The 23,377-nt window shown below is 47.6% G+C and overlaps 1 protein-coding gene and 1 long non-coding RNA gene across 3 annotated transcripts in view; one reads left to right on the forward strand and one right to left on the reverse strand.

The window, feature by feature from the left end:
• gpc6a (glypican 6a) overlaps positions 1-23,377 on the forward strand; it is a 1,492,324-nt gene that overhangs the window by 592,863 nt on the left and 876,084 nt on the right. The window lies entirely within an intron of this gene.
• LOC140391586 (uncharacterized) overlaps positions 18,149-23,377 on the reverse strand; it is a 208,802-nt gene continuing 203,573 nt past the window's right edge. For both annotated transcript variants that reach the window (XR_011935123.1, XR_011935122.1), the window contains one exon: positions 18,149-20,316. This is a non-coding gene — a long non-coding RNA (uncharacterized lncRNA). The remainder of the gene's footprint in view (positions 20,317-23,377) is intronic.

Raw genomic sequence — 23,377 nt, forward strand, 5'->3', positions numbered from 1 at the left:
CGCTGTAAAAGCTGCTGCGTATTTCTTAACATTTTCTACTTTTATTTTTAACATAGGTCTTGATTAACTTTCAATTTTTGAAACAATTTATGTAACTGCAGTTCAGAGAATTTTTCTTTATGGGGTGGTCTGCTTGGATTGTAGTTTGTGATCAAAAGCATCGAAAAAAGGGCGGGAAGCAGTGAGGATGTTCACTGCCTAGGATGCTGAAATAAATTGGGTTGATTCTCTGCTCCCGCGACAAAGTGCCCACGCCGTCCTGAACGCCGTTGAGGTTCACGACGGCACGAAACGGCCCCGATCTCGACCGAATTAGGGCCCGAAAATGGGCTAGGATCGGGGCCGCGGGAAACTCGGGGGGGCGTGTCGCTAAAGCAGCATCGTCAGCGCGCGCCGGGCATTGGTGCCGCATAAAAGCGGCGCCGCGTCATCCGCCACCTAACTGGCATCACCCGCGCATGCGTGGTTGCCGTCCTCCCCGAGGCCGCCCCGGAAGATGATGTCGGATGGATCTTGCAGGGCGGCGGAGGAAAGGAGGTCCTCCTTCAGAGAGGCCGGCCCGCCGATCGGTGGGCACCGATCGCGGGCCAGACCCCTTTTGAGTCCTACCCCAGTGAAAGAACCCCCTTCGCCCTCCCACAGGCCGCCCCCCCCCCCCCCCCAGCGTTCCCGCGCTGTTGCCGCCGGCAGCGACCAGGTGTGGATGGTGCCGGCGGGACGCCGTCGTTTTGGGCAGGCCGCTCGGCCCATCCGGGCCTGAGAATAGCGGGGGTGGCGGAGAATCGCCATTTTGGGTGTCTCGGGCGATTCACCGGACTGTGCTGCGCAGAACTAGATAATGCCGATCTCGCCGCTTGGGTGCATTGCGGGAGGGCGTCGGACCGGCGTTGCGTGAAAAAATGCCGCCCCAGGCGATTCTCCCAAACGGCGCGGCATCGGAGAATCGCTGTGTTTAAATTTTTCAGAGTCCATTTGCACCTTATTTTTAGTACTCATTAAGAGCACAGCACCACAAATATGTACCTGTCTGTATCCATCATGTACTGGAGTACGATGCAGTGCCAAACTGCTGAACACATGAGATATGGAATAATGTAATCCTGTGGGTGGAATATTTGTAAGTATCTGGGGCGAGATTCCGCCCGGCGGAGAATCGCTGGGGGCTGGCCTGAATCCCGCCCCCGCCGGTTGCCGAATTCTCCGGCACCGGAGATTCGGCGGGGGCGGGAATCGCGTCGCGCCGGTGGGCGGGTCGTCCTCCCCCGCGATTCTCCGACCCAGATGGGCCGAAGTCCCGCAGCTAAAATGCCTGTCCCGCCGGCGTAGATTAAACCACCTACCTTACCGGTGGGACAAGGCGGCGCGGGCGGGCTCCGGGGTCCTGGGGCGTCCCGCAGGGCGATCTGGCCCCGGGGGTGCCCCCATGGTGGTCTGGCCCGCGATCGGGGCCCACCAATCCGCGGGCGGGCCTGTGCCGTGGGGCCACTCTTTTCCTTCCGCCTTCGCCACGGTCTCCACCATGGCGGAGGCGGAAGAGTCTCCCTCCACTGCGCATGCGCGGGAATGCCGTCAGCGGCCGCTAACGCTCCCGCGCATGCGCCGCCCGGAGATGTCATTTCCGCGCCAGCTGGCGGGGCACCAAAGGTCTTTTCCGCCAGCTGGCGGGGCGGAAATTGGTCCGGCGCCGACCTAGCCCCTTCAGGTTGGGGCTCGGCCCCCAAAGATGCGGAGCATTCCGCACCTTTGGCGCGGTGCGATGCCCGACTGATTTGCGCCGTTTTGGGCGCCACTCGGCGGACATCGCGCCGATACCGGAGAATTACGCCCCAGGTCCTGACTGAAAACCAACGTATTTCTCCCAGAAACACAGCCAGATGTTCACTCCAAACCTTTTAATAATAATAATCTTTATTGTCACAAGCAGGCTTACATTAACACTGTAATGAAGTTAAAGTGAAAAGCCCCTAGTCGCCACATTCCGGCGCCTGTTCGGGTACACAGAGGGAGAATTCAGAATGTCCAATTCACCTAACAGCATGTCTTTTGGGACTTGTGGGTGGAAACCGGAGCACCCGGAGGAAACCCACGCAGACACGGGGAGAATATGCGGACTCCGCACAGACAGTGCCCCAAGCCGGTAATCGAACCTGGGACCCTGGCGTTGTGAACTAACAGTGCTAGCCACTGTACTACCGTGCCGCCCATATTACCAATGAAACTGTCTCTGGTGACTTTCTGATATAAGTGCATGATGCAGTCCTGTGTGTTGTCGACCAAATAATTCTCCAAACCTGCACTGAGCATTCTCAATTTCGTCTACCCAATGCTACCCACTGTGCTACCGTGCCACTTCTGACACATTGGCCGGAATTCTCCGGCTGTTGGGATTCTCTTTCTCCGCAGAGATCGTACCCTGCCCAAGGGTTTCCCAATGGTGTGGGGTAGCGGCAATGCCAAATCCCATTGACAAGCGGCGAGAAGAAATAACCCTGCCGCAAGCAAACGGCTCGCCGGTGAGAAGCATGTGGCTGGGGGACCGGAGAATCAGGGACGTCATTCGCCGACCCCCCGCCGGGTCAGAGAATGGCCGTTGGCCGCCGTGAATCCCGCCCCCACCCCCGCCGAAGTCTCCGGTACCGGAGATTGGGCGGGGGCGGGAATCGGGCCGCGCCGGTTGGCGGGACCCCCCGCTCAATTCTCCGGCCCGGATGGGCCGAAGTCCCGCCCAGAAATTGCCTGTCCCGCCGGCGTAAATCAAAGCTGGTATTTACCGGCGGGATCAGGCGGCGTGGCAGGCTCCGGGGTCCTGGGGGGGGGCGCGGGGTGATCTGACCCCGGGGGGTGCCCCCACGGTGGCCTGGCCCGTGATCGGGGCCCACCGATACGCGGGCGGGCCTGTGCCGTGGGGGCACTCTTTCCCTTCCGCCTCCGCCACGGTCTCCACCATGGCGGAGGCGAAAGAGACTCTCCCCACTGCGCATGCGCGGGAAACTGTCGGCGGCCGCTGACGCTCCCGCGCATGCGCCGCATTTCCGCGCCAGCTGGCGGGGCACCAACCACCATTTCCGCCAGCTGGCGGGGCAACAAACGCCATTTCCGCCAGCTGGCGGGGCGGAAATCCCTCCGGCGTCGGCCTAGCCCCTCAATGTTGGGGCTCGGCCCCCAAAGATGCGGAGCATTCCGTCCCTTTGGGCCGGCACGATGCCCGTCTGATTGGCGCCGTTTTTGGCGCCAGTGGGTGGACATCGCGCCGTTGGGGGAGAATTTCGCCCCTCATCTTTTGTAAAAAAAAAAACGTGGGGTGGGAGGGGGGGGTGTTTGTGCCATCACTCTGGTGAGGCGGGGCCTGATAGAGGGGAATGGACACCCAGATTTGAAAGTGAAGTTAAAGGCCCCACCTCCTGGATATCAGGACCCCTAGCACCCCCCCAACCCTCCAATGCAGAAGTTCAACTCCTCCTCCCCCCCCCCCCCCCCAACACCCACCACTTAATGATCAGGTCAGCATCTCCCCCCCCCCCCTACTCAAAGCCACAGAGGTATCCAGAAGATCGGCCCCCCACCCATCTTTGCTGGCATCGAGGTATCCCCGAGCCCCACCACAGTAACATGCAGGCACAACCCCTCCCCCCGCATCCACCATCAAGTCTCGCTCTCTCCCCTCCACACAATAGGAAGCCCCCACAGCAATGGTGTTCCCCAGAGGCCCAGCCCAAGCATGTCCCCCTGGGAGTGCCCCCTGGAACTGCTTCCTGGCACTGCCAGGGAGCAGTGCTAGGGTATTTGTGGCCAGGGTCCCCAGGCACTGCCCAGCCATCTCCGTCACTACCCGGTGGCTATACTCACCGCCTTACCCTTTGCATGGTCATCACAACTGGTTTCCGTTTTCGCTAACCAGTGGTGATTCCCACCGGTGTGATTTTCCAGTGGGGAAAAGGTCTAACAAACCCGTTAGCAATGGTGTTAAGCTGTTTAGTGATATTAAAATTCATGATAATCAGGTTTCTGTCCTTTCTGTGAGCCTGAATATGTTGTCGGCCGGGTCAGGGAAGAACCCACGAGAGTTAGCGGCCATAATGGGATTTGTGCCTGTGACCAATGGGCTCTGAGAATCTTGCCCAGTACCTTATTTATTAATGTTTGTGGTTCAGTGACCTCACTTGCTAATGTTACTGTGGCTATTGAATAATGACTGACAAAACCAAATCGGTAACCAGGTTGTCATTAATGGCGCAATATTGACTTGAGACCCTCCTTTTTTACACTCTCTGATAAGTAACCTGAACGGTCCCATCTATGTTGTGTACTTGAGACCTATTGGACTGCTGATGTGGAGTAGGTCATACACAGTTTTGTTCTGTATACATGCACATGTGATAAACAAGGTTTTGAGTTGCTGAAATTACCAGAAATATGGGCGGGATTCTCCAATCTGCCAGCGCGTGTTTCTCTGGACATATGCCATTCGCTGGTGGCGGGATTCTATCTGCCTGCCGCTTGTCAATGGGATTTCCCTTTGAAACCACCCCAGGCCTATGCGAAACCCGTTGATGGGGGTGCGCAGCTGGCAGAAAAATTGAATTGTGACAACCGGAGAATTCCGGCCATCATAGGCAAGGGATATTTTGTTTTTTTAATTTAGCTATTTAGAGGGTGGATTGTGGATTGTGGCTTTGAAACACAAAAACAATTTCAAAACACCCAGTCCTCTGCAAATGTTTTTTCAAAACACAGCTCATAATCACAGGTCTTGCATTATTGATAGATTTTATTGATACATTTTGCACAATTTGTTGAAGAAAATGCTTACAAAATGAATCAGTGAATATAAAATAATACCCTTTGCTCCTTTGCAAGTTTTCTCTCTTTATGGTGGTGATATAATTCTGCCAATAACAGGTGCCCTTGGTACCTCTAACAAACCCAGTCTTGTTTTAGCCACTGGACAATACACACTCCAAAAGGAGTCACTGATAGTATATTGACATAGACGCAAAACTGTTGCTGCTTTCTCTACTCTTCTCTATACCCCTCCCAATAAGCTAGGGTTCAGAAATCAAGTGGCATATCTCATGAGGTTGTGACAGTGCCTATGACTGATGCAGTTCAAATCCCACTATGACAGCTCTTGAGAACTTGAGTTCGTTTTAAAAGTCTGGAGATAAAAAAAGGCGGTATCTGTCAAGGTTTCCTGACTTTATTAGGGAGCCAAGGGGCTTGTGAAAATGAGGAACTGAAATAAATTAATATTAATAAAGATGTAGGGTATGAAAAATTAATTGGGTTGAAGATTGATAAATCCCCTGGACCCGATGAGCAACATCCCAGCAGTGACTGTAGAGAGAGCGAATGCATTGGTGGCTATCTTCAACACTGTATGGATTCTGGCAAATTTTCTGCAGGTGAAAAAGTTACAAATGTAACCCCCCTGTTTAAGGAAGAAGGGAGAGAGAAAATGGAGCACTCGGGTCTGTTAGTTTGATGTCAGTAATAGGGAAAATATTAGTCTATTTTTGATGACATGATAACTTGACGCTTGGAAAATAATGATACAATTGGACAGAGTCAACATGGATTCATGAAAGGGAAATAAAGGCCCGGATTCTCCGTTTGGGAGACTGTTCACTCTCCAGAGGTGAATTCAAACCGATTTGCGCTTCATGCAAATTTATGCATGGCGAGGGTTGTGAGGGATTCGCAAGGAAATCCTGCTATCGGGCCGCCATTTTGAGCGGGCGACCCAATGGAGAGGTCCGGTGGGTGGCCACGCCCCCTCCACATCGCAATGTAGCCCCCCACCTCCCCCTCATCGCAAAGCAGCCCACCACCCCTGGATTTTCTGGGTAGCCCCCCTCCCCCAAGTACGGGGGCTCCTTGATGCCATACCCGATCAAATGCTGCCTTGATGGCAAGGGCAGTCACTCTCACCTCAGCCCTTTTGTCCATGTTTGAACCAAGGCTGTAATGTGGTCAGGAACTGAATGACTCTGGCAGAACCCAAACTGAGTGTCAGTGAGTTGTTATTGCTAAGGAAGTGCTGCTTGATAGCACTGTTGATGACCCCTCCCATAACTTTGCTGATGATGGAGAGTAGACTGATAGGGCAGTAATTGGCCGGAAGAGAAAAAGAAAATGCTGGAAAATCTCAGCAGATCTGGCAACATCTGTAGGGAGAGAAAAAAACTAACATTTTGAGTCCGATGACTCTTTGTCAAACAGACAGAGAAAGTGGGAAATACTTATACTGTGGAGTGAGAATGAAAGATGAGTTATAGCCACAGATTATCCAGTAATTGACCGGGTTAGATTTGTCCTGTTTCTTGTGTACAAGGCACACCTGGGCAATTTTCCACATTTCTGGGTAGTTGCCAGAGCTGTAAGAACATAAGAACATAAGAACTAGGAGCAGGAGTAGGCCATCTGGCCCCTCGAGCCTGCTCCGCCATTCAGTGACATCATGGCTGATCTTTTGTGGACTCAGCTCCACTTTCCGGCCCGAACACCATAACCCTTAATCCCTTTATTCTTCAAAAAAATATCTATCTTTATCTTAAAAACATTTAATGAAGGAGCCTCTACTGCTTCATTGGGCAAGGAATTCCATAGATTCACAACCCTTTGGGTGAAGAAGTTCCTCCTAAACTCAGTCCTAAATCTACTTCCCCTGATTTTGAGGCAATGCCCCCTAGTTCTGCTTTCACCCGCCAGTGGAAACAACCTGCCCGCATCTCTCCTATCTATTCCCTTCTTAATTTTATATGTTTCTATAAGATCCCCCCTCATCCTTCTAAATTCAAACGAGTACAGTCCCAGTCTACTCAACCTCTCCTCGTAATCCAACCCCCTCAACTCTGGGATTAACCTAGTGAATCTCTTCTGCACACTCTCCAGCGCCAGTAAGTCCTTTCTCAGGTAAGGAGACCAAAACTGAACACAATACTCCAGGTGTGGCCTCACTAACACCTTGTACAATTGCAGCATAACCTCCCTCGTCTTAAACTCCATCCCACTAGCAATGAAGGACAAAACTCCATTTGCCTTCTTAATCACCGGTTGCACCTGTAAACCAACTTTTTGCTACTCATGCATTAGCACACCCAGGTCTCTCTGCACAGCAGCATGTTTTAATATTTTATCATTTAAATAATAATCCCTTTTGCTGTTATTCCTACCAAAATGCATAACCTCGCATTTGTCAACATTGTATTCCATCTGCCAGATCCAACCCATTCACTTAAACTATCCAAATCCCTCTGAAGACTTCCGGTATCCTCTGCACTTTTTGCTTTACCACTCATCTTAGTGTCGTCTGCAAACCTGGACACATTGCGCTTGGTCCACAACTCCAAATCATCTATGTAAATTGTGAACAATTGTGGGCCCAACACTGATCCCTGAGGGACACCACTAGCTACTGATTGCCAACCAGAGAAACACCCATTAATCCCCACTCTTTGCTTTCTATTAATTAACCAATCCTCTATCCATGCTACTACTTTCCCCTTAATGCCATGCATCTTTCTCTTATGCAGCAACGTTTTGTGTGGCAACTTGTCAAAAGCTTTCTGGAAATCCAGATATACCACATCCATTGGCTCCCCATTATCTACCGCACTGGTAATGTCCTCAAAAAATTCCACTGAATTAGTTAGGCACAACCTGCCCTTTATGAACCCATGCTGCGTCTGCCCTATGGGACAATTTCTATCCAGATGCCTCGCTATTTCTTCCTTGATGATAGATTCCAGCATCTTCCCTACTACCGAAGTTAAGCTCACTGGCCTATACTTACCCGCTTTCTGCCTACCTCCTTTTTTAAACAGTGGTGTCACGTGTAGCTTTTCCAGTAGCTGTATTGGAAAAGCTTGGCCAGGGGTACGCCAAGTCCTGGAGCACAATTCTTCAGTACAATTGCTGAAATATTGTCAGTGTCCATACCCTTTGCAGTACCCAGTGCTTTCAGCCATTTCTTGATATTTCATGGGGAGAATCAAATTGGCTGAAAACTGGCATCTGTGATGCTGGGGACCTCTAGTGGAGACTAGGATGGATTATCACTTGACACTTCTGGCTGAAGACTATTGCGAATGCTTCAGCCTTGACTTTTGCACTGATATGCTGGGCTCTTCCAATTTTGAGGATGGGGATATTTGTAGAGCCTCCTCTTTCAGTGAGTTGTTTAGTTGTCCACCACCATTCATGGCTGGATGTGGCAGGACTGCAGAGCTTAGATCTGATCTGTTGGTTGTGGGATCGCTTAGCTCTGTTTTATCACTTACTGCTCATGTTGTTTGGCATGCAAGTAGTCCTGTGTTGTAGCTTCACCAGGTTGACACCAAAGTTTTTTATTGGTATGCCTGGTGATGCTCCTGGCATGCCCTCCTGCACTCTTCATTGAACCATTGAGGAACAGACTTCAACCCTCTGGGTTGCTGACATCCAACATTGTTGGATGTCAGGGGGAGAAGTTGCTGAACGCAGCGGGTCTGGTGGCCTGAAGTGCATATGTTTTAATGCAAAAAGTATTACGGGTAAGGCAGATGAGCTTAGAGCTTGGATTAGTACTTGGAACTATGATGTTGTTGCCATTACAGAGACCTGGTTGAGGGAAGGGCAGGATTGGCAGCTAAACTTTCCAGGATTTAGATGTTTCAGGCGGGATAGAGGGGGAAGTAAAAGGGGTGGCGGAGTTGCACTACTGGTTAGGGAGAATATCACAGCTGTACTGCGGGAGGACAGAGGGCAGTGAGGCGAAATGGGTAGAGATCAGGAATAAGAAGGGTGCAGTCACAATGTTGGGGGTTTACTACAGGCCTCCCAACAGCCAGCGGGAGATAGAGGAGCAGATAGGTAGACAGATTTTGGAAAAGAATAAAAACAACAGGGTTGTGGTGATGGGAGACTTCAACTTCCCCAATATTGACTGGGACTCACTTCGTGCCAGGGGCTTAGACGGGGCGGAGTTTGTAAGGAGCATCCAGGAGGGCTTCTTAAAACAATATGTAGACAGTCCAACTAGGGAAGGGGCGGTACTGGACCTGGTATTGGGGAATGAGCCCGGCCAGGTGGTAGATGTTTCAGTAGGGGAGCATTTCGGTAACAGTGACCACAATTCAGTAAGTTTTAAAGTACTGGTGGACAAGGATAAGAGTGGTCCGAGGATGAATGTGCTAAATTGGGGGAAGGCTAATTATAACAATATTAGGCGGGAACTGAAGATCATAGATTGGGGGCGGATGTTTGAGGGCAAATCAACATCTGACATGTGGGAGGCTTTCAAGTGTCAGTTGAAAGGAATTCAGGACCAGCATGTTCCTGTGAGGAAGAAGGATAAATACGGCAATTTTCGGGAACCTTGGATAACGAGAGATATTGTAGGCCTCGTCAAAAAGAAAAAGGAGGCATTTGTCAGGGCTAAAAGGCTGGGAACAAACGAAGCCTGCGTGGAATATAAGGAAAGTAGGAAGGAACTTAAGCAAGGAGTCAGGAGGGCTAGAAGGGGTCACGAAAAGTCAATGGCAAATAGGGTTAAGGAAAATCCCAAGGCTTTTTTACACGTACATAAAAAGCAAGAGGGTAGCCAGGGAAAGGGTTGGCCCACTGAAGGATAGGCAAGGGAATCTATGTGTGGAGCCAGAGGAAATGGGCGAGGTACTAAATGAATACTTTGCATCAGTATTCACCAAAGAGAAGAAATTGGTAGATGTTGAGTCTGGAGAAGGGTGTGTAGATAGCCTTGGTCACATTGAGATCCAAAAAGACGAGGTGTTGGGTGTCTTAAAAAATATTAAGGTAGATAAGTCCCCAGGGCCTGATGGGATCTACCCCAGAATACTGAAGGAGGCTGGAGAGGAAATTGCTGAGGCCTTGACAGAAATCTTTGGATCCTCACTGTCTTCAGGGGATGTCCCAGAGGACTGGAGAATAGCCAATGTTGTTCCTCTGTTTAAGAAGGGTAGCAAGGATAATCCAGGGAACTACAGGCCGGTGAGCCTTACTTCAGTGTTAGGGAAATTACTGGAGAGAATTCTTCGATACAGGATCTACTCCCATTTGGAAGCAAATGGACGTATTAGTGAGAGGCAGCATGGTTTTGTGAAGGGGAGGTTGTGTCTCACTAACTTGATAGAGTTTTTCGAGGAGGTCACTAAGATGATGGATGCAGGTAGGGCAGTGCATGTTGTCTATATGGACTTCAGTAAGGCCTTTGACAAGGTCCCTCATGGTAGACTAGTACAAAAGGTGAAGTCACACAGGATCAGGGGGGAGCTGGCAAGGTGGATACAGAACTGGCTAGGTCATAGAAGGCAGAGAGTAGCAATGGAAGGATGCTTTTCTAATTGGAGGGCTGTGACCAGTGGTGTTCCACAGGGATCAGTGCTGGGACCTTTGCTCTTTGTAGTATATATAAATGATTTGGAGGAAAATGTAACTGGTCTGATTAGTAAGTTTGCAGACGACACAAAGGTTGGTGGAATTGCGGATAGTGATGAGGACTGTCAGAGGATACAGCAGGATTTAGATTGTTTGGAGACTTGGGCGGAGAGATGGCAGATGGAGTTCAATCCGGACAAATGTGAGGTAATGCATTTTGGAAGGTCGAATGCAGGTAGGGAATATACAGTGAATGGTAGAACCCTCAAGAGTATTGAAAGTCAAAGAGATCTAGGAGTACAGGTCCACAGGTCATTGAAAGGGGCAACACAGGTGGAGAAGGTAGTCAAGAAGGCATACGGCATGCTTGCCTTCATTGGCCGGGGCATTGAGTATAAGAATTGGCAAGTCATGTTGCAGCTGTATAGAACCTTAGTTAGGCCACACTTGGAGTATAGTGTTCAATTCTGGTCGCCACACTACCAGAAGGATGTGGAAGCTTTAGAGAGGGTGCAGAAGAGATTTACCAGAATGTTGCCTGGTATGGAGGGCATTAGCTATGAGGAGCAGTTGAATAAACTCGGTTTGTTCTCACTGGAACGAAGGAGGTTGAGGGGAGACCTGATAGAGGTCTACAAAGTTATGAGGGGCATAGACAGAGTGGATAGTCAGAGGCTTTTCCCCAGGGTAGAGGGGTCAATTACTAGGGGGCATAGGTTTAAGGTGAGAGGGGCAAGGTTTAGAGTAGATGTACGAGGCAAGTTTTTTACGCAGAGGGTAGTGGGTGCCTGGAACTCGCTACCGGAGGAGGTGGTGGAAGCAGGGACGATAGTGACATTTAAGGGGCATCTTGACAAATACATGAATAGGATGGGAATAGAGGGATACGGACCCAGGAAGTGTAGAAGATTGTAGTTTAGTCGGGCAGCATGGTCGGCATGGGCTTGGAGGGCCGAAGGGCCTGTTCCTGTGCTGTACATTTCTTTGTTCTTTGTATTGTCTGCTGAAGACAGCTGGGCTGGAGAGAGTGATGAGTGTGCTGGACTGGTATTTAAAGATGGAGCTGGGCCTTCAGACCCGCCAGCCATGAGCTGGGGTCTTCAAACCCGCCAACTAACAGCCGGCGTCTTCAATCCCGCTGGCCTGCCAGGTGACTCAGAGGGAACTTATCTAAACACAATGAATGAAGTTCCAAGCACAGAATCTGGCACTGCTTACTGCCATTCTGGCCAGCGGGAAAGACACCACCAGAGCTACCAATCACTGCATTTAGTCTCAAAAACTGAGTATTCCATCCAGCGAGTAGCGATACAGGGGCCACTCTGGAGATGGCAAGCTGTTGCTAGTGGGGTACTGCAAGGATCAATGCTGGGGTCACAGCAGTTCACAATCTGCATAAATTATTTGGATGTGGGGCGCAAATGTAATATTTCCAGATTTGCTCCTGACACATAACTAGATTTGAATGAAAGTTGTGAGATGTAAGGAGACTTCAAGGGGACTTGGACAGGCCAAGTGAATGGGATAGAACATGGCAGATGTAATGTAACGTGAATAAATGGTGAAATTACCTTTGGTAGGAAAAACAGAAAGGCAGAGTATTTCTTAAATGGTGGGAGATTGGGAAGTGTTGATGTCCAAAGAGACCTGGTGTCCTTGTTTGTGAGTCACTAACAACTCACACGCGGGCGCAGGAAACAAATATGAGGGCAATTGGTATGTTGGCCTTTAATGCAAGGGGATTTCAGTACAAAAGTAAGGATGAATTCCTGCAGTTGTAAAGTGCCTTTGTGAGACCGCATCTGGGGTACTGTGTCATGAGAATGTCACTTTAAGAAATGTTTGTCTGCTCATGTCACTGCAGTAAGGTCAGAGTGTGGGTGGAGCTGAGCTCTGGCTCTGCTTTTTAGTTTCACTTTGAGAAAAGCTTGGGTGTGTCTGTGTTTTTTCGGTTTCGTTTCAGTGTTGGAGCTGCAGCCAGCCAGAGAAGGTGTAATGTTCTCTCTGCCATGTAAAGACTATCACTTGATCATTTGGTGAATTCAGAGTGATAACTGTTCTCAGTAGTGAATTTAAACCTGATGTGCTTCTGTTAAAAGATTTTTTTAAATGTCTTATGGATGTTATAGGAAAGTAAGGATTACTTAGTGTTGTATTCTTTGGGGTTTGTATTTGAATTAATGGTTGCTAAGATGTTCACTGTATGTTTTAAAAAGGTTAACTTGAGCTCATAGAATAAACATTGTTTTGCTTTAAAAAATACTTTTCCATTTCTGCTGTACCACACCTGTAGAGTGGGCCGTGTGCTCCCCATACCACAATCTAGTAAAAGCCGTGGGTCAGGTGAACTCCATGATACACTTTGGGGTTCTCTAAACCCTGGCCCATAATAATTATGTACAGTTAGGGTCTCCTTATCTAAGGAAGGATAAACCAACCACAGAGGGATTACAACGGAGATTCACCAGACTGATCATTGGATAGCGAGATTGTCTTATAAAGCGTGATTGAGGAAACTGGACCGTTATTCAACAGAGTTTCGAAGCATGAGAGGTGATCTAATTGAAACATATAAACTTTTTACAGGGTCTGACAGGGTAAATGTGAACCGAGTGGGATTCTCTGTTGGCTGACGCCGAAATCGGGAAAGGCGATTTGGCGGAGACTTTGTTCCGACGCCAAAATCGCTGCAGGCAACGATTTGACGCCAAATTGCAATTCACCACCACCAAAACAACGGCGTCAATGCATTCCAGAACGCACGTACAGTAAACACCATTTGCATATCATTAGGGGGCCTGACCTGCTATTCTCCGGGGCCTCCGCGATTCTCTGCCTCCGGTGGGCTGAGTTCCAAACGGCGCGGTTCACTTGTGCTTTTAATAATCACGAAACCGGCATGGTGGCTGCTGAGGGAGAGAGAGGGGGGACGGAAAGTGTCCAACATTGCCATAGTTTTCTGACAGTTGTGCCTTTGGCCTGGGGGCTTCTGCCAGGGCTGGGGGGAGTAGCGAGGGCTGGCTAGAAGGTGGCCTGTGGTGTCGGGGTGGATGGGCACAGAGCACCATTGCCAGCAAGGTAGCCATGCAGCTGCACACGCCGCTGACAACCCACTGTAAACTTAGTGGGTTGTATAGGTGTTCCCCCCAGGGCACTCCCCTGGGTGCCCTCTGGCCCCAGCTGAGCCATCAGCTGTATGGGCATGCTCCAGTGCAACCAGTGCCATCTTGGTGGTTGGAATGAGTGTGTGTGGGGATTGTAATGTATGTATGCGGTTGCAGCTTGTCAGTCTCCCGAGTGTCAATCACGGACCCAGCGAATCCCGCACCGTTTTTCATTGGAATCGATTGTGTTCCAAATGGCGCCGGTACTAGCCCCTCAGCGGTAGTGGAATCGGTCCAGATGTGGCACCAGTTTTTCTCTCGTAAAAGTCCACAGGTTCTGTGATGGAGTCAGCACGATCCCAGGAATAGAGATTCCCGCCCAGGATGTTTTCCCTGGTTGGTGAGTCCAGAACCATGGGACACAATCTCAGAGTAAGGGGCAGGCTAAATTTTCAGAGGAGGAGCAAAAAACCTTTCACTCAGAGGGTGGCGAATCTTTGGAATTCCCTAGCCCAGAGGGCTGTGGAACTAAGTCATGGAGCATGATCAAGGCAGAAATGGATAGATCAAAGGATATGGGGATAGTGCAAGAGAGTGACATTGAAGTAGATGACTGAGTGGCACAGTGGTTAGCACTTCTGCCTCACAGCGTCAGGGACTCGGTTTCAATTCCAACCTTGTGTGATCATCAGTGTGGAATGTACATGTTCTCCGCGCGGATTCCCTTCAGGTGCTCCGGTTTCGTCCCACAGTCCAAAGATGCGCAGGTTAGGTGGTTTGGCCGTGTTAAATTGCCCCTTAGTGTTCAAAGATGTGCAGGTTAGGTGGGATTACTGGGATAGGGCGAGGGAATGGGCCTAGGTAGGGTGCACTTTCAGAAGGTCGTTGCAGATTCGATGGGCCGAGTGGCCTCCTTCTGCACTGCAGGAATTCTGTGGTTCCGTCAGCTGTGATCTGGTTGAGCAGAGCAGTCTTGATGGGCCAACTGGCTTACTCTTGCTCCTAAATTGTGCGAATTCTTACCGAAAAGCATTGTGAGAGCACTTTCACCACACAGAGACTGCAGTGGTTCAAGAAAGAAGCTATCTTTTCAGGGCAACTTGAAGTGGACAATGAATACTGACCTTTCCAGTGAAGCATACATCCTAAAAATCAATATTAAACAAATAATGACAGGAGTGCAACCAAATTGGTTGAGTTGAATTTCTCTGACTAGCTTATTAAAAACTTGGTTGCAAAATGACGAGTATTCATAAAATGCATGAACTTTCAAAGGTTGTAAAAAAACATATATAAATTGCAGCAGGACGTTGAGGTATTATTCGGGTGGAGCAAAGCGTTTTCTACTGGCTAACCTACCGAGGAGGGACAAAACAGAATTTCTTCTTGGGTTTTAATTATTCCACGAAAAACGAATATGAAAAGCATCTTCAACATTGTGCTTGTTGACTTTTTGTAACATTGATGAAACAATTTATTTCCTTGGATGTGTCATTTTTTTTTTGCTACCATCTTATCAAGGTGTCCCAGACACACTGGTATCACACTGGTAATTGCTTTCGTCGCTCTTGGCAAAGTTACATCAATGTCAGTCTCGAAATAACTCATGACTTCTTTGCATCGCAGAAAGCAGGAAATTTGCAGCACTCTAATCGGCTGGGGCGCATTGTTTAGTTGCTGCACATCAGTGTCCCGTTCAAGCCTTTTCACTGCTCATCCTGTTCATACTTACCGACCATGGAGCGAGTTAATTTCAAATGCATCCTTCAAACATCAGTCAGTTGACTATTTTGTTTTCTTTGCAGGCAGATCATAAGTTTGAGATACCACGGTGATTGCGGCAAAAAATATTGGGAGTTTTCATTTGAACCCCCCCCCCCCCCTCCCCCACACCCCACCAAGTCTTTCCTGCAAACCCTCCTGTGTGCAGAAGGCAAAAAAGAAGTTGGGAAGCAAAGTTATTCTCATACCATTCTCAGTGCTCTTCTCAATTAATCTCACCAAATCTATGATACAATATTTGCAATTCAATGTTCACTCCCTTTTTATTTTTGCCTTGATTACTTTTTTCACCTTACAACTGACTGGGCTGCAAACAGTTTGAAATAAAATCTGCCATTCTCTCATTAAGTACTCAATCCAATTTAGAGACGAGCAATTTTGTGGTTCGGCAGGCAATGCGTTTGCCTTTTGAGTCAGAATTTCAGCAACCGGTAAGTGTTGCTGACAGAACGGAATAACAGGCTCTGAGCCGAGGCTCTGCTATTATACGATACAGGACGTCAGGAACGTGGTAAAGCTTCATATTTCTAATGAGAAAGGTGCATGTGAGACAAAAGCAAAATGCCGCAGGTACTGGAAATCTGGAATGACAGAAATTGCTCGAGGTTCGCGGCAGGCGTGGCAGATTCTGGGAGGAAAGAAGCCAAGAAAACATTTCAGGTTGATGACCTTTCAACAGGATCTTCAACAGAGGTTTATGCAACAGTTCAGCTCAGACAGTGAGGTGTTCTGATTGGTTTCTGAAAAATAAATAAGATAGCGCATTGAGCTTAAGCGAGAGCGTGACCAGGCTGGTAAATCGCGGGAGAAGCCAAAAACGAGAACCGCGGCAGGCGCGGATCTGTTTGTGTGTCTCTGCGCTGGTGGAGGGTGGGGATGATAGCTGTGCTGCGAGTATGGCGGTGTCCTCGAAGCTCCCCTCCGAGGTGTTCTCATGAGAGGCGGGGGAGGACGGAGGGGGAACCACCTCGGATGGGCTGTCACCGTCGGCTGTTGATCCTGCGGGAGAATGGGCATGTGGTCAGTGGGAGGGATGGGTCATTCTGTATGGCATTAACAACTCACGTGTGCCAGGTCATTTGGGTGGGGACCGGTGGATTCTCACCTCTGTGCCACACGCCAACCTCTACGTTGGTGACAGATCTGTCCTTGGTCATGCCTGAGACCTGCAGCACCCATTCCCCGTAGAGGTGAGGCCTCTGATGTCCGGCACCCAGCCGCCTGTCTGGGCCCTGTCCCAGCTTCTCTTCATGGCCATGCTTGGACCATTCAATGGAGACCTCTTTCGGGTAAATGAGCAGAGGGGTCGGGGGGGTGGGGGGATACTATATAGCACTCACAGAACAACCTCTCACCCTCCCACCAGCCAACACCCTTTCCCGTCCTGCCATTACCCTGCTGGGCTATGTCCATTGGTGAGTTTGTCCAGTTTATTGAGTGGTGCCTCAGCAGCTATTTGACTCGGGAGGGCATCGCTCGAGTCACCGTACAGTGATTGGGGTGGCGGCTACGGATGAAGCTTTGACCCACTCATCCCCAGGATGGCACACAGGGGCCTCTAACTTGTATTAGGTGAGCCATGAGCTGACTACCTGACAGGCGACAGCCCCCATCTCAGCCTACCGCCCCCATTTCAGGACGGTCCTCGAGGCAAGACGGGAACATGATCCATTTGACATCTTTGCATCCCCTCTAAACTCCCCAAACCTCCCCCACCCAAACAGGCACAAAACGCCCTTTCCTCATCACCCCACATCAGCCACCTGCGCGGTGACAACGTTGATGGGAGGCCGTGCATAACCTCTGCCCTCCCCAACACCCCACCCTATCTCTGTAACCTCCGCCCTCCCTGACACCCCTCCCTACCTCTGCAACCTCCTCCAGTCCCTACAACCCTCCCTCTATCTCTGTAACCTCCTCCAATCCCCACAACGCTCCTTATCTCTGTAATCATCTTCAACCCCTACAACCCTCCCTATCTCTGTACCCTACTCCAGTCCCTGCAACTCTCCCTATATCTGTAACCTCCTCTGGTCTCTACAGCCCTCCCTATCTCTGTAACCTCCACCAGCCCTGACAACCCTCCCTATCTCTGTAACCTCCTCCAGCCCGGACAACCCTCCCTACGCCTGTAACCTCCTCTCGCCCCGACAACTCCCCCTCTCTCTACGCCTGTAACCTCCTCTCGCCCCGACAACTCCCCCTCTCTCTGTAACATCCTCCAGCCCCGACAACCCTCCCTATCTCTGTAACCTCCTCCAGTGCCTGCAACACTCCCTACCTCTGTAACCTCCTCCAGCCCTGACAACCCTCCCCATCTCTGTAACTTCCTCCATTCCCTACAACCCTCCCTATCTCTATCTTCCCCCAGCCCCAGTATTGTGAGCCGCACGTGCTGTTCATCGCCAGCGGTGGGGGGGGGGGGGGGGGGGGGGGGGGGAGGAGATGGGACGTATGTGTGGGGGGGGGGGATGAAGAGAAGGGAGTGGGGAATATTGGGGGGAAGAGTATGTGGAGGTGGGGGTTGGTATGGTGTAGGCAGCACTGCTGGACATTGAACGGCTTTGGGTGGGGGCAGTGCTCGCCGCATTCTAGGGCTGGGGGTTCAGGGGTCGGGGTTCCGCTGTAAACCCAGTGGAGGTCATTAATCTTCTTGTGGCACTGGATATTGCTCGTTCTGGTGACCCCCCCCCCCCCCCCCCCCCCCGCCAGCTGACTGCCAGTTCCTCTCAGGCAGCACTGACTGCCCTGTTACAGACCCTTCGAGACCCTCAACCACCTACCCACTTACACACACCCATTCACTTGCCCATTTACTCTTACACACTGTAAAGCTTTGGGACCTCTTTTTAAAAATGTTTTAATTGGCATTTTCAATTTTACAGAGTGAAATTTTTGTGTCCGATATTTACAATTTATACAGTTTCTTATGCAGATACACCTCTCTTGCTCTCTCTTCTTAAAATCTAGACTAACATTCCAGTGCAGTATTGAGGGAGTGCTGCATTCTCAGAAGTGCCACCTGTTATATGGGAGATTGTTAAAGCCAGAAGTTGGCAGGTTTAAGGCGGGTTAGGAGAATATTTCAGATTTTGAATTTTTTGACTTCCCACTGGAACTAAACCTGCCTGTTTTGGGGGATTTATAATCCCCCAAAATTATTTCAACAGATTCCTCATTGATGGCTCAATAGTGGGGCCATCCTAATTACTTTTCGTTGCTTTAAGATAGAAATATGTTTGTGTAGTTACTAAAAGATGAAAATGTTTCAGTTTATTTACAAACGAAAAATTGAAACTGAAAGAAATATTTTGCAGCTCTTTGTTTTCCTCAAGAATGACTTCTCATACTGTGACCAAAATTACATCAAATTTTCCTCATGGTGTAGAAGGGAAAGGCTAAGGACTCATTTTTTCCTTCCAAAGCTGTTTTTTATTTATTTTTCTTAAGATGTATGCTCAGATACACTGTTAGTTATTTATCTGAGGCCACTTACAGTTATTTGGGCAGCTTGTAGTACACTTAAGAAGACTGAATATCTTGACGTCAGCCTGGCTTCTCAGAGATTTCAGTTACAATCCAAAGGCTAAAGAGCTCTAGGGACCTCTCGGAGCACTTAGCAGGGAGTACCTATGAATTACATTAGGTGATATCTCTCTCCAGTACTTACAAGTAAGGATGAGTGAACAATATGGATTTCACACATGCACTTAACACATAAATCTGCACAAATTTGTCTTGATGGTAAATCTAAGTTAACCTTGATACAGAAATTATGGGATATGGAAGTGCACTTAGAAACGGTCATAAATTCTGCCATTTTATCGGAGGAGAGCGATCTGAGAAAATGAATCAATCAGCATTGTGTCTGTTTCTTTAAGAATGGAAGCCAGTTTGAATACTGGGTTGAACATTTTATGCATCTACCATAACAGATGTTGTCTAATTAAAACTGTCACTCAATACTAATTTGCCATGTGTAATATCAGTGGAAATAATTTATGTCTTCTATGGTGACTGAAATGAGCACGGGATGAATTTTTTGGAATAAGTTACTTTTGCACTATACTCAGGAGGGCTTAAAACAAGCTCCATTCTCAAGGATGTCATTTTGATCCCTAGAAAATATGTATTGGAGCAGTTTTACAGATCTCTCTGTGGATGCAAGCCCAGAAGTTAGACTCAGAAACACACCAATTGCCAAACCCATTCTCTTGATGTCAAGTTACACTCAAATTTCCTGCCAATCACATGTCAGTCTCTCAAGAGCACAAAATGTGTGTAAATTACAGCAGATAATTAGAGCCTCAAGGAAAGTGATTTGCACCAAACTTAAAATTTTCTAAAGAAAATTAAAATTTTATCTCAATTACCATTGTCCAGAAACACTAATCATACACGTTTAAGAACCCGCAATTGTGTAAGATTTCCAATTTTTAGTGTGACTTGTGCTGATGTCATTCAAATCCATTCAAGAATCAGAAAATACTTTGCAGGTCCCAGTGAAGATACATGTATAGATTATTGATATATTCAAATACCAACTTCATGCACACACAAGCACACAATAAGAATAATAATGACTTATTAATAAGTTATATTAATAATATATTCATAACGTAAAAGAAAACGAACCGCAGGCATGGATTTCTGTTCACGGGATTTCCAGAGTCAAGCAAGTCAGAGTCCAGTGAAGGTTTCTTCTCAGAAGAGCTACAGTTCAGTTACCTGAAGTATGAGTTACAGGATTCCTTTAAGGTTGATGGTGCGGCAGCGAGATGAGGTTTGGATACAGAGACTGGGTCTCTCCGTCAGCAATGATAGGAATCTTCCAAAGAAACAGGCTTCGAGGAGATTCAGGCTGTTGATCAGCCTGGATTCCTGCTGTGGTGTTTTCAGGCTGGAGGTTAAACAGCAGGCCGAATTATGAGTCTGGACATGTAATATTAAAACTTTCCAAAAGCCAAAAGCTTAGGTCATATGATGTGGCCCATTAATGAGCCAGTTGCAAGCTAGCAAGTGGTTTCTATGCCTCTGGTCAAAATCCATTCTGCGTCTGAAAGAGATAGGTGGCAGTTATTAGCTCATCTGCAGGCATAACAAGTTTTGATGGCTCTCCCTTTGTTTTAGACCAGGCTGTGAGACTTATCATAAGCTGATTCCTGGTTTTGTTGATTGTATTGTGTCCTCTCAATGTGAGGGGTGAGATTCCCCAAGGATAAGAGTTGGGCCCTGTAACTGCTATTGGAATTTTCCAGAAACTGTAGCTAACTTGTGAATCATGTGACCTGTAGCAGCCATCCTTTGGTTCAGCAAAGTACCACTTTTTCAATAAGCAAAAAAGTAGAGTTTGGTTCAAACAATATAAGAGCTATTTCATGTGTGAGAGAAGTGACATTTGCAAGTCATTTCTTTCTTGTAGTTGTATAAAAAAAACAAATGTACAATAAAAGGATGTAGTATTGTGATCACAATTTAAGCAGATCTCTGGCCATTGAAATTCCACCCTGAAAGTGACTGGGCTGTCTATTAAGTGGATATAAATGAGTTTTGAGACCACCTCCACCCCCCAAACCCCATCCACACACGTTAGACACTTACTGTCTCCCTGGCGTCTTATTCTCAATGGAACCTTTAAATTCACATGCTGTGAAGAGGCAGTTGACTGAACAAATGTTAATTTTGATAAAATTGGCAGAGCTCAGATGGGAAATCCAGGTGGGAAGTTCAACAGCTCACCCCAACTTTCCACCTGGGAGTTAAAATCAGGGATTTCTTTTTATACTGGTTGAGAAAATAAGATAAATGAATGAAAAGGCCATTGTGCATATGTACAAAAAAAAAAAGGTGTGAACTTATGAATGTTTGGCTGAGTTTTAAATGTTTATAAAGCACATCCAACCCTTGCCCACATGTGTCCCAGGAGATGGAATTATGACAGGTAAAGGGGGAGGTGACAGGCTCGGGTTGGTGAACTCCTGGACTCATGTTTCCTGAGCCAGGCTCATTAGTGCTCTGGATCACATAACCACATATTCTTCATCTTAAATGTTAAAATACTTTCCTGTCGGGGAAATAAAGGATGCACAGGAAAATAATTTGTCACCCATTTCGTGAAAATCCTCAGAACTTCTGATCATATTCAATTCAGGACAACATAATTGCACTTAATGCTTTACTGGTTGAACTTAACTGACACAGACACTTGCAATTGAATGCAATATTGCAATATCCCCATGTTAAATAGGATAGATCCAGAACAGATCTGGCTGCTTAAAACTGGGTTTTCTCGCGACGTAGGCGCCAAAATTGTATATGATTACAATCTGTATCCACATGGCTGGTACATACCTCACTCCATCATTTCCATCACAGCAGGTAACCAACCCTGATTTATAAGGAGGAGAGGAACCTTTCCAGGTGCAGCACATCCAAACCTTGCCCACAAGGTATACAACCCTACTCAGCTACAACACATGGGTACATGCATTATTAGACTTCACATATATGGAGAGATTGCAAAAGCTGGGTCAGAAAATGTGAAGAGAGATGTTCAAAACCATGAATGGTTTTGATGAGAGTTAATATAAACTAAAAAAAAAAGAGCAATGTTACCAGTGGCAGAATGGTTGTTAGTCAGAAACACGGCTTTAAGATGAGTCCAAAACGCAAAGCTGAAGCATTCACAATCACCTTCAGCAAGAAATTCTCAGTGAATGATTTGTCACAGCCTCCTCCTGATGACCATACCACCATGAAAGCCAGTCTTTAACCAATTCAATTCAGTCCACGTGATAGCAAGAAATTGCTGTCCCCACTGGGCACAGCAAAAGCATAGATCCCAGCAGCATTTTAGCTGTAGTGCTGAAAACCTGTGCTCCAGAAATAGCTGCACCTCCAGCCAAGCTATTCCAGTAAAGTAACAACACTGGCATCTACCCGACAATGTGGAAAATTGCCCAGGGATGCCTTGTTCACAAAGGCAGGATATAACCAGTCCAATCAATTAACAAAACAAAGAAAGACTTCATAACCTCGGGGTATCTTAAAGTACGTTTGAAATCAATGCAGGCTTAAAGGAGAACATTTCTCTACAAGAATGCAAGGGGAAGGGGGGTAATGGAAAGACTGCCAGCACGATAGTAAAATATCTGAATCAACCAATACCCAGCTGTCTTTTTTTTACTTGAAGCTCCTTTTAAAGTAATTTTATTCTTGCACTTTTCTTCTTTTCCATGCATGTTGATCAGCCATATATACAGCAGAGAGATCACCAGTTACATTCAGAAACAAGGCAGCTTAGAAGCTGCACTAGAGATCCCCATGAGGAAGTTTCCTTCAGTGTCCCCTTATTTTCCATGCAGAAGGACCGTGGCTATATTTTTGTCTTTGGTTCGGGAAACATGAGTCCAGGAGTTCACCAACCTGAACCTGTCACCTCCCCTTTACCTGTCAGATTTTCATCTCCTGTGACATGTGTGGGCAAGGTTTGGATGTGCTTTATGGACATTTAAAATCAGCCAAACATTCATAATGGATCAGCTGTCAAAATAAACGAGTACTTCTCCAGACAATGGAGTCTGTTGAAACTGAAGGAACAGAATAAATGGCTGTTTTTCCAATCTAGACCTGTCATTCAAAGAATTCTAAGAGCAGCTGTCATTATATTCTGATTTGAAACTGCAGGCTTTTTTTTTTAACAAAGTTAAAGCAATATGCTCATTTATCACCAGTTCATTTCCAAATACTGTTTTGTATAGGTTTGAATGCATATGAGCACTTTTTCCATGGGAAAAGTAGTCTGATGCATCTCAACACTTCACAGTGTTGGTCAGTGTAATGGCCTACTTAGCTTTTTCAAAGGAGCCCAATGATCAATCATTGTCATAAAACCATATCTAACTTACAACACAGCATCGTGTTACGACATTTGAAGATTTAAGGCTTCCTGCCAGAATGTTTTCAACTCCTCAGCAGGCTTTCCCAAAAGTTTCCCAATGCTGATATTTCCATCGGCTTCCAAAATCATTCCTACCTGGGGAAAATACTGCAAAAGATGAAATACACATTTCATCTCGGACTGTTTTTGGTGACACTGACATCACAATTGCAACCCA

The sequence above is a fragment of the Scyliorhinus torazame genome, chromosome 15 (assembly GCF_047496885.1).
Source record: "Scyliorhinus torazame isolate Kashiwa2021f chromosome 15, sScyTor2.1, whole genome shotgun sequence".
Classification (NCBI taxonomy): domain Eukaryota; kingdom Metazoa; phylum Chordata; class Chondrichthyes; order Carcharhiniformes; family Scyliorhinidae; genus Scyliorhinus; species Scyliorhinus torazame.